The sequence below is a fragment of the Ixodes scapularis genome, unplaced genomic scaffold (assembly GCF_016920785.2).
Source record: "Ixodes scapularis isolate PalLabHiFi unplaced genomic scaffold, ASM1692078v2 PGA_scaffold2__306_contigs__length_199485367, whole genome shotgun sequence".
NCBI lineage: Eukaryota > Metazoa > Arthropoda > Arachnida > Ixodida > Ixodidae > Ixodes > Ixodes scapularis.
This window is the reverse complement of record NW_024609857.1, coordinates 60,552,791-60,559,057: the sequence shown is the minus strand read 5'-3', so window position 1 is coordinate 60,559,057 and position 6,267 is coordinate 60,552,791.

Genomic DNA, 6,267 nt, shown 5'->3' with positions numbered 1-6,267 from the left:
CAACCGACGCCTCGAAGGACTGTGAGCATCGGGCTCGGGTTCGATTTCAGAGTTGGCGCAATCCGAATATGGTGACATTTCATGGAAAAAGAGCAGGATGTTCGCAGGCCTTGATTATCCTAGGTGGTGTGGGCCGGGCGTAGCTAAAATCCCCCCCCCCCCCCCAAAAAAAAAAAAGAAAAAAAAGAAAAAAGAGGAGTACAGTAAAGCAAATAATTTTAGATTTCAAGTCTACGTCTGAAGGGGAGAAGTGGAGAATTTTGTGTTCCTGGTCACCGGACTTGCGATAGAATAACGTAGGCGATTCAGCTATAGTTGCTTTTTATTATTATTATTCAAAAGTGGAAACGGCGCAACGACAAGGACAAAGTAAAAGAAGACTGACGACGCTGCTGTTTTCCAGACTTTTGTTCTTGTCGTGGTTTGTACTTCTCGCAAAAGAAAGAAGACCGCTTTGTTGCCTGACCTTGCTTTCCGGCTTGGCTCAATCATTAGGCCTCGGTATCTGACCCATTCTTTCCTGTCAGCTGCACGCCACGCTTTCTGAACACACATACACATACGCTCAAGGTCATGCGCCAATGAGGGGAAGGGGGGGGGGGTACGGAGACAAATGGACTCGATTTATTGAGGGACCCGAACGCTGTTCACAAATTCGCTAATGCTGAGAACCCATTTCCATTTTTTGTTGTTGTTTCCTTGTATAGGGAGTATTCACTGGCCGTCATAGCTGAGCTCGCTGCTGCTTCCTGACCACGGGGGAAGAGAGAGAGGGGAAATATGCTTTTGTACGAATTTAGAGTGGCAAGTTAATCTTCTATAATCTTCTAGAGGGAGAATAGCGACGTTTAGGCTACCCTGGGACCTACAAAGGAGAGCCCCGGTAATAAGAGGATTTCTTCTTCCTCTCTTCTCTTGCGGTTGCCCGAGAGCTGACCGGAAACTCTTTCCGGGCATGCGCTGTGCGCAGTTACCTCAAATATGGCGTCCAGTGAATACCCCCTATACATTCCTTCTTAACGGCGTAGGTGGGCGGGAACCACCACTAAGGTGGAGGATGGCAGCCTTTTTGACGTCTGGGCATTGTTGTGCCCGTTACCGGAAACAGGAAACGAAAGGGCGTTACCCTCTAATTTGATAACAACAACAGCAAGAACTAACGAGTTCCTTCAAACGTAACCTTTATTGTTTCGTATTTTTCCGACATCACAAACGTTACTTTCAAGGCGGTACTTTGTATCACAGTAATTGTTACTTGACTTACAACTCGTATCGCAAGGAAATCCTGAGAACATATACGGCGGGAGGGGGGAGGGTTAATTTGTCCGTGTTTATTAGGCGCCGTTTACCGGATATATACCGAATATTTACGTGCTGTTAAATTTGCGACGCGATATACGATCTTTTCTAAAACCTCGTCGAGCAGCACTGGCGGTCGATCGATCGCCATGACTTGGGCACGAGGCGCGTGATTGGATCCGAGTCCTCGCCGAAGGCTGACGCAGGCCTCGTGCCCAGTACATGCCCAGAATGATTGCGTGCCCGAACAAATGGCGGGCTCCGATAATTGGCGCGGAAGCTACTAGACGGCGCGAACTTCTGAAGCACGGACTATTTGTTAGTTCAACCTGGGGGATTCCAGCAGAGAAAAGTATGAGCAGATTCCACTACGCGATCGCTGGGAACGCAGAGTGGAGACCTCGAAACCTTTACGAGAAGGTCTCCTCACGATGGTACGGCGGAACTAGCTTTCACGGACGGTGACACCAGAGTTGTACGCGGTACTCATCGCGAGTAATCTCAGTACTTGTAATCTATTACGTTTTGGAGTAATTTTGTAAACATTTGATCGTATGTATGGGGAAGTAATCGCACGAGTAATCCGATTATTTTTTAGAAGTACTACAATTACTGGTAACCGTTACTCTTTCTCCCCTCTTGTTTCTGATGGCGCCCTTCGTTTGTGCAACATTTCTACGAAGGAATCCTCGAGCCAATGTCAACGCCAGGAGGATAGATAATTGAATTGGGTGGATTAAGGTGATAATTAGTTTATAGTTCGGTGATTGTTAACCAGTAATGGACGGTGCGAAAGACCCGTTTTCTAATTGGCAGAAATAGCTGTCCTTTTGAAAATCTAAAGCAATAAAAAAGTAACGGTTACATTTTCATGTAATGGCCACTTACTTTTCTTCCCAAGTGATCTAGTTGAATGCTTTTAAACCAGGAGCAATTGTAATCCAAATCGATGACTTCTTTTTTTTTACGAGTAACCTGTACAAGATGGGTTGCAACCGACGTTGTAAAAGGCTTCTTTCTAATCAAAGCATGTACCAACGACGGTTGAGCGTTTCGTGCCGCGATAATTGTGACTTTTCTTGGGGGCAAGTGGGTGAACGCGAAAACGTTCTCACTGAATAATTTTTGAATTTATATCTCGTATCCGTTGTGCCGTTTTTTAGGGAATTTGTTTTTCTGTGCAGCTAATCGAAGGCAATTTTAATCTTTTTTTTAAAGCAAAAACGTGGCAGATGTTAGTAAAACGTAGCAGCGTTGACAAGTAACGCGATTCGATAAGGATTCTGTAAAGCAGTAAAACATTCTTTACTTGGTTGCCCTTAGGACTGTACAACTACGCAGAAACTTTAGAAAGAAAGAAAGACCCGGCTAGGTGGCGCAAGCTACTGCCCGATATAAAGGGTACAGCCGTTAGCATCCATCCATCCATCCATCCATCCATCCAAAGAAAGAAAGAAATTTAGCGCTTTACCACTAACAGCATTACTTCTATAGGCGCGCCTAGGCAGCTCTCTCCAGTAATACCCACAAGTTTATTCGCACGCAACATTTGCAGGTGTAGATTGCAAACACAAAAATGACAACAATTTTCAACAACAAGTCCAACAAAAAAATTGCGATAAAACTTTAGTTGGGGCTAGTTGGTACGTACATATCGATTAAAAGGTTGAAAGACGCGAACTGAAACAGGACGGAAAAAGACGCACGTACGACACGGACAAGCGACACAAAAATGACGGAAAATTTCAAGAACAAACACAGCTATGTTAAATCCGCTAAAAAAAATAAAACATATCAGGCTTTTTTTTTGTTATTGTGTGTTTAATACTGGAAACCGCGCGCTGCCAGCTGCTGCCGGCCATGTGGAGAAAGAGAGAGAGAGAGAGAGAAAAGGCTAGGAGATATGGAAAGGGAACTGGGGGGGGGGGGGGGGGTCAATAAAGCCGTCCTTGAGGAACTTAGCCTCGAGCGCCTGAGCCCCGGCGGGATATGCGAGGTCCCACGTGAAGAGAGGAAAGAACGCAGGGAGAGATGTTTGTGTTGGGGGCCTCGACATTGTCGCGACTCGTATTCCGGCTCGCACGACTATTCGCACGTTTCCCGATGACAGACACACAGGTGTCTGGAGAGATCGGTGCGATGTCTCGATCCGGTGTTAGCAAAAGCAATCGTTAAAAAAAGAAAATTGAGATAACTACACTGCCGGAACCCAAGAAATGTCCTCAAATGTTAACCGAACATATTTCGTAAACAACATATGCTTCTTTTGCGGGCAATGGGGTATCTACACGAAGAAGAAATCCTCCACTTTCCTCCGCAGATTGCGCATCACGTGAGACATACGTCATACCTTTTTGAAGCCTCGAGGTGCCGTTCTCTTCCGTGCTGGAGGCGCGGAGGCTTCGTTCTGTCAGCACAGCACGAAGGTTCTGCAGGTGGGCGGCGGAGCCGAAGACGGATTTTCCCGGGTTGTTGACGTCACGACATCCGTCCGCGGAGTTGTTCTTCGTGTGGATACCCCATAATCACCATGGAATGGTGGGACCCTCGGATCCGCCCATTGATCCGGAAAGCCGCCATGTTTTGGGAGGGCGATGATGTATGCGCGCCTTTGTCTCTCCGATGAGATTTTGGCGGGCATTTTCGGCATTTTGAATGGCATACAAAGCACGCCGAGCACTATACTCCGTTTCGCTCGAAGTCCGACCGGAGAAGATACTACGACCTGGAGGAGACAATCAAACAGCGTCAAAAGTGCATGGTCATGGCACTCGTGAAAACTCGGGGAAAAAATACTAATGATCACGGCACACTTACAGCGCGTGATTAGTGTAGTTGGTAATAGCAAACGCACAAAAAACAACTAGCTCCGTGAAGATGCACTTTAGGCGGTACTCGATTGGTCTGATGGTAACGTCAACTGCGGTCGGAGTTCAACGGAGGAGTCTGGCACGTGGTTGATACGCGGTTTTGCTGTCGTGGAGGTGCACGGAGGACGCGTCTTCAAATATACTGGCCGAGGCGTCCTGGCCTCTCGAGATATTCGATAGAGCCCCAGAGGCCATAGGGTTGCTTCCTCGTTGCAGCTCAAGAGCCGCCTGGCGGACGTCAAGTCAGACCAGCACACGGACTCTTTCCTGCTTCGCTGGCTCCGAGGTGAGCCAAGATTCCGGCCAACTTCCGCGCCTTAACAAACCACCTGTCAAAAAAAAAAAAAAAAAAAAAAAAAAAAAAAAATAATAATAATAATAAAGTGTTTGCCCTTTACGGGTTTTTACACTCGTTTTAATCCCAACGACGGTCGTTTTATTCCGAGTGCCATTCAATTTAATCCCAGCGGAACCCAATTTAATTCCGGGGTCAGTCGATTTAATCCACAATATATACGTGGGCTTATTTGCTTTCGGTGGTCGTGTTTCGCCTGCACTTTTGATAATTTAGAGTAATTGTTTATACATTTAGATTTTGTTGGGGACAACTGATAACTTGATCTCTATTTCCATCACTTGGACTTACTAGCGCGCAATCGATGAGGCTTAATTGACACGTTGAGCACTCTTTTGGTAATCTCGAGTTAGTAGTGGCGCACTCCATGTTCTTTGAGCTGAGTTGACGTTTTTTTCTCTCATATTTTTTACACTTATTATAGGTACAATGAAGATGATATAGGTGCGATGACAATTTGTGATTACTATTTTGATTACTTCGCGCTATTATTGCCATATCTTACTCTACTTAAATTTTAGTTGATGATGGCTTGTACTTCAAATTACTTCGACTTATTAATAACAAAATTTACATAATAAAAGTTAGCCAACATTTTTGAATACCCTCTCGATTGCATCGATGAATTATTAACACAAATATAACTTGGGAGAAGCTCATTTGACCCTCTGATTATTTTCTGGTTATATAGCTCTTATTGACATGAATAATGTTATAGATTCAAGATTTTAATGACTCAGTCGATTACTTTGAATTATTTTTGTTCAGCGCGACTACATAAAAGCTCAGCTAAGATTTTGATTAATAAATTCTTTGATAACTCTGTGTTTTTATTCACCCAAGTGACTTTAAATTAACTAAATTAACTTAGGGGTCCCTTTTTACCTTTCCCCGATACATTAGTCGCACAACTGAGTTTATATCAGCGTTATTGACATCTACATTACTTTTAGTAACTCTGACCTATTTGACTTTATATTGGTCTAATTGACATAACACTCACTCTCATTATTATTGAGTTTTTATACAACCAAGTGATTTATTCTCGGTTCAGTTACCATTATTGGTTGAATAGTTACAAGTAATCAGAAAGAGTCATCACAATATCATTCACACCGAATTAAAGTTCATTGGGTCAAAAGCAATTATAAGTAACTAAAACTGTAAACTAATGATGTGATTTGAGCTCATAATATATCAATGTGTGGTAAATTAACTTGAAGTAATGAACAGTGTCACAAAAATGTAAATTATGCCGAATTAAAGTCAATTGGGTCAATAGTAACTTACAGTAATCAAAAGAGTAATCATCATGCCTATTAGACTTATAATAAATCAATTGATTGAATATTTCCTCAAAGTAATAAAAACGTCATCACAATCGCAATGAGGCCGAATTAAAGTCAATTGTGTCAAAATAACTCAAAGTAATCAAATAAAAGAGTAATAGAGAGAGTAAGTAGTAACTCAACGTAATCAAGAGGTAATTATAGCGGTTGAATATTAGCTCCAAATATAAAAAATAGTCCTCGTAATGATTAGGCCAAATTAAAGTCCTTCTGGGCAAAAGTAACTCGGAGTAGTCTGAAAAGTAATAATAACGTGAATTAGGCTCATAATAAATAAACTGGTTTTATAATAACTCGAAGTAATCAAGAGATACCAAAATGTAAATTAGGCTGACATAAAGTCTATTGAGTAAAAAGTTACTCGAAGTAACCAAAGTAGTAATCATAACATTAT